The 12716-nt window shown below is 39.1% G+C and overlaps 1 protein-coding gene across 1 annotated transcript in view; it reads left to right on the top strand.

Moving 5' to 3' along the window:
* Positions 1-12716, top strand: part of NNT (nicotinamide nucleotide transhydrogenase) — a 120002-nt gene that overhangs the window by 100626 nt on the left and 6660 nt on the right. The window lies entirely within an intron of this gene.

Below are 12716 nucleotides of genomic sequence, written 5' to 3'. Positions count from 1 at the left end.
TCACTGGACTCCCCTCCCCCTCTCCCCCCCCCCCCCTCTCCTTTTTTTTTTTTAAAGTTTCAGTAGATCTGCACTGCCTCAGGACCATGTCTTGTTCGGTTTCCAGACTCGGTGACACACTTGCGCACACACCCACCCTTCGTGGAAACAGTCCAACACAGACATACGCCTGTCATCAATTAGTCATGCCCCTGCTTAGCCAAGAAACGGTTCTCATCTGTCAATAGGACCCTGGCTTTGTGACTTGTGATGGATTCCGACATGCAAACACTGACTCTGACATTTGGGATAGCCATGCTATGCTGTTGGGGCAATTATATTTTACTTTCATATATTTGCAGACCCCACTGTTAGGGGTTGTACCTTCTAATTCTAATCTCCTGTGTGTCCTTTTCCTTAATACTGTGAGAGATTATATCTGAACTCCAGGGAGATATTTTTATTTTTTGATATTTACATACCCCGCTGTTAGGTGTTGATCTTTCTAATTCCAGTAACACTTCTTTGTATCTTTTCCTGGGGGGCTCTAAAGTCCCAGCATATCCTATCCTGTTATAACATCAGCATTGTAATAGGAATACATACTAGAGTTGTAGCACCAAAAGCAAATTAAGACAAATAGATTTCAGCAATAGGTCTGTCCATCTGTGTGGAAGGCATGGGAATGGATAGAGGAAATAATTTTTTTTTTTGGTCTTGCTTGACCTCAAAGTGGCACATATTAAAAAAAAAAAAAAAATTAGGCTATAGTGGGAAAGATTTAGAATCGCAGTTAGTGTTTTTTGGTGGTGGTATACTCCTTTTTTTTTTTTAAACTTTGAGCGATATGCTTGAGGTGTATCTGTATATTGTGCACCAAGTACACCAGGTGCATGGTCAGGCCTTTTTTTCAAGATCATCGTTAACATAAAAACTTGCTAACTCCTCACCTATTTAAGCTACTATTATCTTATATCTCAAGGATTTTGGGGGTCTGCATAAATGAATGTAGCACAAAGAGTGCTTAAATACTGACCATAAATTTTATCACAACCTCGGGCTCCTTTGAGCAGCTTCCCCCAATTTTCGATCCACTCACTATTTTCTGCACCGCCATCCAATCCCCCTCCTCTGGACTACATGTCCCATAATTCATAGGCCATTGTGCATGCGTGGTGCTTACAAGTTGCTTTACACAATGCTCACAGGCTGCCTGTGCCCGTCGGTGCAGGCAGTGCCATGCTGACAGGCTGTAGTTTTACTTCGAAGTAAGGGAGGCTCCTTAGGACCCTTCAAGCAAAGGAGTCACTCTTACACAGAAAAACATGGTCTGCAGGTACTGCATGAGTCAGGGTAAAGGAAAACGTCAGTACATTGAGTAACTGCAGCAAAGGTAAGCGTTCACATCAGCAGTAGAAATAGCAGAAAAAAAGTAGGTTAAGGTATCTAAAATGTTGACTCATTTATTTTTCAAATTGTGTTAATATTTTAGAATATTCATCAGTTTAGGCTTGGAACCTTCTCACATCCATTACTGGAGGTTTTCAGAAAACTTCTGCGGTAAGGGTTAAACCACAAGTGCTATTAGCATCAGTTGGGAAGATTGGCACAATGTATGCCGTACAAATGCAGTGTTCTTTGCAAATCTCTCAGAATCGTGTATTATTTAATCATCTGAACTTCAGAAAGCTGACACCAAAGATCTGCGGTGTGTTTGCAAATCTAGGAAGGTTTTAGTTACATAAACTTGTTATGTTCCTCCTAGCACAGAGGATTTCACTGCAAAATCCAGGGCTTAACTTTCAGGAAATCACTGGAATATTAAAAGCAGACAAGGCGCAGAACCAGGGAGCCCAAAGACAATCCTCTTATTTAACAAAAGAACGTTTTGTAAGATGTTAACTTTTCATAGAGACCAATATTTAGGGTGAATTTGTATGGGTAGCACAAACTATTATAGCTTTCCTTTTAAAACAAAATTATTTTTAAAAAATAATTACTGTTTAACCCTTTTAATTTCTTTATCACTTTTGTTGAGTTTCTCGCCTAAATCTGACTATAGCTGGCAATGTCATAAGGAAGGGGGGGGGGCAGTCAAGGCCCCAAGTATGTGCCTAGAATCCATGGGGGCAACACACGGCCTCAGAGATCTATCTGAAATCAATCACAGGTACATGTAGGCACACACTTTGGCTGTTGTTAACATACAAATATTTTAGACCAGAGCACATTTACTGTCTTTTTAAGATAAGATTATGTAATAGCTATGGGTAACAGTTTAGTTCAACCAGACACCCTCATCAAACAGATAGATATAAGCTGGGATGCACCAGGATTAGTCATTGCCGCTGATTGATCTGTATCCTCCTAAACTAATGTGGTATCTGTGGCCACATAAGTACTATGAGGGCTTATTTTTATTTGACAGTTGTCTTAAAAAGTAAAATAGTGCATTAGTCAGATCATTTCTAATCCTCTCTCTGTTATATTAGGTCTACGGTGTACAGACCCCAACTGTTGATATCGTAAAACACTGTGAGAAAAGGAATGTTCCAAACAACTCATTACAGTCACTTAGACTCAAGGGTGCATGAATAATGATACAGGCAGCCCCCGGGTTACGAACAAGATAGGTTCTGTAGGTTTGTTCTTAAGTTGAATTTGTATGTAAGTTGAAACGGGTAAATTTTTTAAATGTAACCCCAGCTCAAAAAATTTTTTTTTAGTTTTGCTTGCATAGGGTTAACCCCCCTGTAATGTTTGTTTTGCTGTGTGTGCCCCTGATCAGAAGATTTCACCTCACATTGTCCCTGTACGTACAGTACTACGAACCAGACCCAAAAAAGGAGGGCACTCCTCGTCGGCACGAGTGCGGTAGCATTACAACTACTGGAACGCTGCGCTGTACACTTTGGCTGCAGCCTGGGACCCCCTGCAGTATAGTAATAGGCTCCGTTTGTAAGTATGAGTTGTATGCAAGTCGGATGTTTGTAACTCGGGGACTGCCTGTAGTTGGTGAATAAAAGTTTGAATTGCATTGGATTCTATTACATGGACATTATGGACACATTTGCACTGCAACTTATTACAGAGTGTTAAAGTGCTCCTACAGAATACAGTTGTTGGCATCTTTTAGTCCCTCTCTGCTAATAAGCAGTCTTTCTGTTGACGTTCCCTAAAGTCAAGCCCAACAAATATTTGCTTGGGTATGACACGGCTTATGTACTACTTGTGTTGTCTTCCATGCTATTTTTTTGTTGCTGTATATCCACAGTGGATTACATTTGGTGAGTACAGGTGAGGCCTGAAACTGATAAACGTTGGGTGGTCAGGGTTTGGTTTTGTTATAGCAGCAATAGTACAGGTTCCCGTAAAGATAGAACATTACAGATTCATAACAGCAGGATTCCAGAATTGGTATCCTTTCCTGCTTTTTCCAAAAGACCTTCACTTCCTCCATCTTCCTGCCTCCCCAAATTTTTCTGCAGATTAAATTTTTGTACTTTTCTTTCATTTGTCTGCTTCCTTCCTGCTAAAGATTATTCTGCATATGCTTAGAATACTTGCCATCATACAGTGATCCCTGAGATCTCTATGAAAAATGACATTTCTCCAAACACGTCAAGCACATCCTTCTGCAGCTTTTGGCCCTTGTGTGAATGAGGAAAAAGGCGGACGAGCCACTGATCATTAGCCATGATCACAACATATGCCAAATGATTTATGTCATCCACAACTGCCTTTTTCAGAGTTCATTAACAAAAAGTACAAAGTCTTAATGAGATCCAGATTTCAGAAACGGAAAGCCAGACGCCGAGCTGTACCAACCTCACACATTGCCAGTAATGCATCTACATCACTATTTGTGTGATCTCTCTAGCTCTTTATCCCTGTATGTGATCTTTTATATTACCGGGGACTATGTAATCTGTTTCAAGGCATACATCCTAAAGAGGGGCAGACGCCTAAAAGGGCTACCTGCACAGTGTTTTAACCCTTGTGCTGGGACTTTTTAAGAGGGCCCGAATGTCAGCATTTAAGTATTTAGGAAGCAGTAGAAATTTTTTTTTATCCAAATACTGGGTGGTCCTCTAACCCCGATTTAAGCCTTTTGTTCTTATAGCTCATCTTGTGTTCCTAAGCATAGCGTGATCTTTCATGCTACATATTCCAGATATGCTTTTTTTAAATGGGAATGTAGTGGGTGTATTTGGGGACCACCTATTGTCTACAATCCCTCCACCTATTGTCTACAATCCCTCAGTCATCTTTTCCAAAGTGCAGTAGATGTGATACTTGGCGTTATTTTGAACACATGTGATTTTACTGTTTTTATATACCCACTAAAGATATTACTCCATGGTGGGATTTCCTTCCTCCTTACTGGTAATTTTAACTTTTGTTGAATGGTGGACTATCAAAGAATTTGTGTAAAGATGGTATAGTGGTCCGGTTAGGCTAATGTCCATTCTGTCTGCTGAGCTCATGTTTTAGTTAGTGGATCTGTGCACATTTGTTTTGTGAAGAGCTCTGCATGGGGCTGAGTTGTTTTCATTGTAAATTTTTAATTTGTCAACTTTGACCAAAAATGTTTTAGATGTGGTTTTCAGGATACATTCTCTGTTTTTATATGATCATGATTTGTAGTTCATGTGTTGATCTTTCTCTAGTGGCTATCCATATATCATATTGTTTAGTTGATATCTTTTCTGAGTAACTGGCGATGTAGCAGGACACAGCACTTTGGCATTGTTTTCAGTTGGAGCAGATTGAAAGGCTGTGCTCACTAAACCAAACCTTCCCCAGGATTAGGGTGGCAGAGGAGCACCGAAACTGCATGTATCAAATAAGAACTTTTCTAAGAGAAATGTGGTGCCTGCTGATGACTAGGTCCACAGGCGTTCAGATTTCACTGGCTGTATACATGTTTTAGATCAGATGAGTCGCTAGGTAGGGGATACAGGATCATAGGAATGGAGCCAATATCTTAAAACAAATATGGCAGCTCCCATATTGCTTTCTGTACGGTTTCACTTTAAACTTTTAATCTATATTGTTACATTCTAGGTGTCCCATCTATGTTTGCTTTAGATTCTGAGGCCTGCGGTGCAGCATCCAGATTAACCACATCATGCCTTGGTAAACAACACATTGAAAGAGTATTGCACTGGAAATTTCCATTCTTTGTGCAGCTTGGTGTAGCATGTTCACATATCTCCTGAATTTCCATGGCAGTCATGTAACCGAAAGTGTTGCAGACTCCAATCTGGTGATAATTAGTGTTTATGGACACGTTACAGCAAAGCTGTAGCTTTCCATCCTCCACTTCCATTGGCCAGCGTAGTCTGGACTGACTTGGCATAGACCTCGTGTGTAGTGGTTAGCACTGTGAGGCCTTGTGTCATCGTAATGTGTCTTTGTGTTGTTAATTATGAGCATATTTAAACAATTACTTGCTTATAATACTCTTGTGATTCATGAACATTGTTTACACATTCATTTAATTAGTAGTTTTCACTTTTTTTTAAAATTTATTTCTGCTTGAACCGGGCTGGAATATAAGAATTGCATTTCTCAGCTACATACTTATTCTCAGTTTCTGAGATTTCTAAAATGCTTTGTCATAACTTGGTTAGGATAACCGTTAAAAGCATAGTTACACTTAAATCCCAAAAAGCAAATCCGAATTTGACCACAACTTTTATTTTTTATTACATTTTTTTTAAGTGCACACTATAATACATGCTGTATAATAGAAACAGTGGGGGATTAACAAAGTCTGGTGCACACCCAAAAAATGCACCAATTTCTAGGTTTGTTTAATTGGCACTTCCTGCAAGAAATGAAAGCAGTTCACGTCAATTATTTGTCGCAGGGTGGTAGTGCTCTTACTTCACCCCGTGCCAAATGTTTGTCATAAATTTGAGGTACGGTAATCTTCTGCTGGTATTATCATTCATTTTTCTCCTTCCTCCATTTGTTGCACCTTGCTTGCCATCCATACATTCTCCTTGCTGCAGTTCTGATTGTCACCTCTCCTCGCTACAGTTTTTACACCACTCTGGTAAAATCAGACACTTAAAGAAACTGTTTAGATGATTCAGTGTGGCTGGTGTACTACCACATAGAACTTCTCTCAGAACATTGTTAATTCGACACACAGTAAATGTGCCAATATTTACACCACAAAACTGATTTATTTCCCTTTAATTGCCCCCAGTGTAATGTCCCCTTTTTGATTGGATATGTTCTATGGAAAGATTTGTTACATTTTTTTCTTCCCAATATAGAGAGTTTAATTGATTCTGCATCAGGGTTTTTATTAAACATTGGATTTTTTTTATTTAAAGCTGGCCATACACCTTACAATTATCTGCAGATTTTCTGTGTTCAGATGGAAAAGATGCCACAGATTACTCCATCCACACAGTTTAGCGTAGATGGGGGAATCTCCCACTGGGCCAATCTGTTGCACTTTTTCCATCTGACCACAGAAAATCTGCAGATAATTGTAAGGTGTGTGGTCACCTTTACGTTTGGGATAGAGTAGGGGGGAGAGTTAGAACACCTAGTATGCTTTATATTCTGTTCTTGTGCTGTTCCACAGTTTTTAAGCAAACGGTTGCCATTTCTCTAAGTTGAAGAGAAACTGGAATGGTTTTGGTCAATTTGTATTCTTTTAAACTGTTTTATAACTTCTTTTCTATTACATGTTTGAAATATTTTCCACTAATTGTTTAATAACAAATAATGAATCAACAGGGATGGGTTTTCTAAAGAGACAGTACATCAGCAGCTGCTAGCTTTGCATCTCCCTTTGTCTGATTGAAACCTCCTACTAATCCATGCATTGTATTGTAACTGTCCCGTCTTCTTTTATTCTGTAAAACACTGCACACACTGTTGGTATATGAATCCCATATCATAAAATTAAGGATAATAACCACCACCAAAAACCATCTTCACCTTCTGTATTGGCAAAATGAGGAAATGTCATGGAAATCTTTTTGATTTTCAGCGGAATATTTTTTTTTTTTTTAATGAAACACAATTTGGGTCCAGGAATGACTAAGTGGAACCTTTTTACCAATGTACTTGCCAAAATTAAATCTCCCCTTTTTATAATCCTTTGTGTCTAAAAGGTGTGAATATTGTGAATTAATTCTGGGCTGTGATGAGTAAAACAGACTTCTTTATAAATGAAATGCAAAATGATCTGTTTCATCTCATATCACATAAGTTGAATTTCCCCCTGTCTTGTATATATGATCTAATCCTTGTTGAGTGTCTAGAATATCCATATTTCTGATCCTGTGCAGGCCTTATGCATCCTCCAGTTGCTGCAGTAATGCAGTGTAATGTAATAGGGGTTTTTATGGTACATCAGATTTTAGAATATGTACAATGTGAATACATGCATTGATATCTTTTTGCTGTAATACCTTAATGGCGATTCATGCTGGCAACTGTATTTGTTAAAGCTGAACTCCGGGGAAAATCCAAATTCATACACTTGTTTTTGTCTAGGGGAACATTAATAGTAAAATCTAAAAAAAATATGAAAGGCATTTTCATAAAATATAATTTTTGATTTTTTTTTTTGCTTTCTAGCCAGTAATGTGTTGCAACGTGATCAGTTTAGCATCTGGAGATACTCCCTCCAAGATACTACAAGGGCGGTTACCATGAGGCAGTGTTAATTTTGTCAACAAAATATTTTTTTATTCCCCGCCCCCGTAATTTAACAGTTTTTCTGTGACGAAAACAAAATACTAGACCAGTTAACGAGATGAAAACGAAACGAAAATTAGTTCCCAGACTAGTGAATTTGGCTTCTGGTCCCCTAAGCACTTCCTGTAGACTAAGACGAAAATTAAATTTGGTGTCAAAATTACCACTGCCATGTGGCCATGTTTCCGGTTAGAACCTGAATATGGGTGTAACGTGAAACATAGTTTTTCAAAAGGCAAACTTTTAAAAAGCTGTTTTACTTGCAGTATCCCTCGGCCGCAGGCTTCCTCCCAGTTACAATACCAGTCTTTCCTTTGCCACATCGTCATTCTGACATCACGTACAGTGCATGACCAGAAGTCCTGCATTGTAAGTGAGGACTCCGAGGGCCCATGCACAGCTTGGATCGTCGGAAGAGAAAATCAAAGTGCCACCTGCCAGGGGAGCAAGCAACATGGTAAATCTGATTTTTTTTTTTTTTTTTTAATGTTCCCATAGACAAAAATGACCATTTAACCCTTGCAATGTGAGGGAACTCCACTGCAAAGGTAACTGAATTTTCCCTGGAGTTCAGCTTTCAAATTATCTGTCACTTGGCATAAATCCATAGAAAACATTGGTATTAGGAAATTACATTATTTTGGATAAAAAATAATTTTGGCCTGCAATAATAATTAAAAAAAAAAATAGTTTTAAATAGTCCTGATCACTTTTCTTCTCACTGAATATGGCGATAGCCACACAGCTCCTCCCCTCTTCTCTGCATAGCATAAAGGGGAACACTTGGACAAGCTGAGTAATAATGTTTATAAAATTGCTGCCCTGAAGGTCAGTCAGATGGTCCCTGCATATTCTAGCTTTATTTTATGTACGCTTTAGAAACTGATGAGATTTTGCAGTCAATTTTCAGGTAGAAACAAGTAATCGGACATTGCATAAGCAGCAATTTTTGCCTTTTTGCAGTATTTATAAAAATGTCCCAAAGCATTCAAGTGCCACCGTATGTATACATATGGATCAACTGATTGTAGTAAATAGCCCTTGCCTTGTGGTGTGCAGTCACTGCTATATACCACAGGTTTATTTTCTCCCTTTTGCACACTGTTGCATACTCGGAGATATTCCTAAGTTAATAGCTTTTTCTAGAAATGACTCGAGATGAAATTTGGCAATCGCAGAGCAGATGAAGAATAGGACTTTAATTCATTGACATGAGACGTGTGCACAGAGAGAGGCGCTTGCCCAGTGTTTTTCAGGGTCCCCTTCATCAACCCTGCGAGGCCCCGAAAGCGCTTTCCAATGAGATACAGCTATTGGCAATAAAATATTTTGCTTTTTCAACTTATGTGCTGGTGACATTTTTCTATTGTTCATGTGTGGCGGTGCCATCCGCAGTCATTTCGAGCACCCATCTTCATCAAGTGGGAATCCCGGTAAGCAGTGCGGTATGGTTCCTGTTTCTGTTTGCACAGTGTTTTTGTCCATAGACCTCTTGTGTTGATTTGTAATGGGTAAGCCTCTTAAGAAGAAAGCAGAAGAGCGCCAGATGTTTGAGCCATGGATTCTCTTTTCTCTTAAGGACTTTCATATTTTTTTTTTTTTTTTTTAATGTTCCCATAGACAAAAATGACCATTTAACCCTTGCAATGTGAGGGAACTCCACTGCAAAGGTAACTGAATTTTCCCTGGAGTTCAGCTTTCAAATTATCTGTCACTTGGCATAAATCCATAGAAAACATTGGTATTAGGAAATTACATTATTTTGGATAAAAAATAATTTTGGCCTGCAATAATAATTAAAAAAAAAAATAGTTTTAAATAGTCCTGATCACTTTTCTTCTCACTGAATATGGCGATAGCCACACAGCTCCTCCCCTCTTCTCTGCATAGCATAAAGGGGAACACTTGGACAAGCTGAGTAATAATGTTTATAAAATTGCTGCCCTGAAGGTCAGTCAGATGGTCCCTGCATATTCTAGCTTTATTTTATGTACGCTTTAGAAACTGATGAGATTTTGCAGTCAATTTTCAGGTAGAAACAAGTAATCGGACATTGCATAAGCAGCAATTTTTGCCTTTTTGCAGTATTTATAAAAATGTCCCAAAGCATTCAAGTGCCACCGTATGTATACATATGGATCAACTGATTGTAGTAAATAGCCCTTGCCTTGTGGTGTGCAGTCACTGCTATATACCACAGGTTTATTTTCTCCCTTTTGCACACTGTTGCATACTCGGAGATATTCCTAAGTTAATAGCTTTTTCTAGAAATGACTCGAGATGAAATTTGGCAATCGCAGAGCAGATGAAGAATAGGACTTTAATTCATTGACATGAGACGTGTGCACAGAGAGAGGCGCTTGCCCAGTGTTTTTCAGGGTCCCCTTCATCAACCCTGCGAGGCCCCGAAAGCGCTTTCCAATGAGATACAGCTATTGGCAATAAAATATTTTGCTTTTTCAACTTATGTGCTGGTGACATTTTTCTATTGTTCATGTGTGGCGGTGCCATCCGCAGTCATTTCGAGCACCCATCTTCATCAAGTGGGAATCCCGGTAAGCAGTGCGGTATGGTTCCTGTTTCTGTTTGCACAGTGTTTTTGTCCATAGACCTCTTGTGTTGATTTGTAATGGGTAAGCCTCTTAAGAAGAAAGCAGAAGAGCGCCAGATGTTTGAGCCATGGATTCTCTTTTCTCTTAAGGACTTTCATATTCGTGCTATAGTGCTAGATATCCGAAATCCAGACAAACGTATAGATAATATTTAATGTCAGAAAAATAAATATGAGACTGAATTGTTTTCTCATGGTAACACTATATGTTAACTACAAGGCTGAATATTAAGTCGTGCTTTTTTTGTGAGCAGATTTTGGCAGATTCATGTGAATGGGCAAAATGTGCGCAAAAACGCAGAAAAAAATTAATGTGCATTTTGCAAATGTTTTCTATTGAGTCTATGGGACAAAACACCTGTCATTTTATTTCCAGCGAAAATAAAGGTGTGAACGGGGGGCATTGAAATGAATGGGATTTCTTGGGCGGAACGTTTTGTCGCACTGAATCAGCTGTGACAATACACCTAGGTGTGAATTAAGCCTAAAGAACGCATGTTAAAGCTTCTCCCCTATTGCCTTATGGAATGGTTTAGCCTTTCCTGCAGTGTTTATGCATGATGCAGTGCCATGTTAATTTCTATTGTGTTGTAGAACAGGGTGTCACCACCCTGCCCATGATGTCTTCATTCTTGTTGGAGGCAGGACATTGACTGTAGCGGAGTACAAGCACAGTTTAAGGAACCTTTAGCTCAAGACTCGGAAGCGCATATAGCATCTTTTGCAAGTTAAAACGAGTGTTTTCCTACATAATGTTGGATTTCCAGCATCATGAGCTTTAACATCATACAAAGGACAAGATCACTTCCACTTTTTTTTAACATTTTTCAATGTTGTTTTTGCAGCACCTGCTACCAATGGTACAGCAGATAGGCCTTTGGTCATATACGCACACCTCCCCGGACCTTTTTGTTTCCAGTTACGGTTAGCTGCTCTGTGGTCACAGCGCGCATCTAGTTTGGCTCTGTCTTTTAACTACTCACCACATTTCTAATGCAGACAGATTTTATGAAAATACAAGCATTCGTTCCGCATATCTTGGCACTTGCTGTGGAACTGTGCCCTATTACTTCAGTAACCAGGTTTTTCCTGTCTGTTTGAAGCTTAATTTTACTGTCCTGTAGCTTTGTTCATTCCTGGAGTATTATGTAGTGATTAGTGGCCAACCCATTCTAGCAAAGCAGTGCATATTGAAAGCTTTAAGCAGAAATACAGCCAATAATAACAATAAATGACAAATTAGCCCATTCAAAAATATAACAACAAAACCCAGTTTTGTTTCAGTATTCAACTTCAAACTAGAGATTCTCTCCTTACATTTTTTTACATTTTTGCCACTTGATGTTATTAGTCTGATAGCCAGCATCATTCAGCCCTCTTTCTCTGAGCAAGAAAATATAAGGTCATGGGGGGAAAAAAATCACAGGTGACACTGTTCCTTGCATTGTTGGTCCAGTTGTCACTTCTGAAATCCCCAAAATAAGGTTAATATTTTAAATTTTGGGATAGTGGCCAGGGCCATGCAAATCGTTCCTTTTATGACCCTAGTCCTACTGTACATTACAAACCACTGGGGTACTATAGCACAGATACAGCCTAATATTATTAAGATGTATATTTCAAACTGCACAGCAGTTTCAGGCATGTTGGCCATCATCATTGCAGTGGCAACAGTGGCTTCTAAAGAGTAGGGCTTGGGGATCAAAGAGAAAGTATAACCTGATAGGTTATGGTGAGGTGGTTGACAAGCACCTGACAGTGGGCCATTTAGACCGCTGTCACATTTCTGAACCAAGTAATCGCCTGAGCCTCATCTATTGCACATCATCTGCTAAAACTACATTTAAAGGTTGTCTGGTATGATTGCCAAACACTATGCTGCAAAGAGCAATAGGGAAAGTAAGCTTAGCTCCTGGTTTTTACATTTAAGCATTAAATCAGTTAAGCTAGTTCTTCTTCTCCCTTCTTTGTGGATGCATGATACTGAGGCAGGGATAGCTTGGTGTCACTTCATATTGATATTTTGGAATGCTGAGTGAGAAGCTTGAGCCTGTACGATTGGGCACTCTCACTCACTCGGGTTGTCATAGTAGGAGGCAAAAACAGCAAGGAGACTTGAAATAAAGTATGGTTTAAACATGACATTCCCGATATACAGGAAAACCCTTCCTCACCGGAAGTGTAGGAACCTAATAGTGCCTTCTATTCCTTCAGTTTTATCTATTTCAGCTTGACTAACGCATTAGTAAGGTAATTGGTAGCTGGGTGCGCCAGTCACTGCATACTGTACTGTGATTGGACCAGATTTTTAAAAATGTTGTTCTTTGGATGGGATCTGTGACTAATTGTGGTGCATAAAATGCAACTAATCCTTCTTTTTTTTTTTTTTTTTTTT

This window comes from Nanorana parkeri, unplaced genomic scaffold (genome assembly GCF_000935625.1).
Source record: "Nanorana parkeri isolate BGI_ZX_2015 unplaced genomic scaffold, ASM93562v1 scaffold571, whole genome shotgun sequence".
Classification (NCBI taxonomy): domain Eukaryota; kingdom Metazoa; phylum Chordata; class Amphibia; order Anura; family Dicroglossidae; genus Nanorana; species Nanorana parkeri.
The sequence above is the reverse complement of the archived record's forward strand: the minus strand, read 5'-3'. Positions and strand labels throughout refer to the sequence as shown.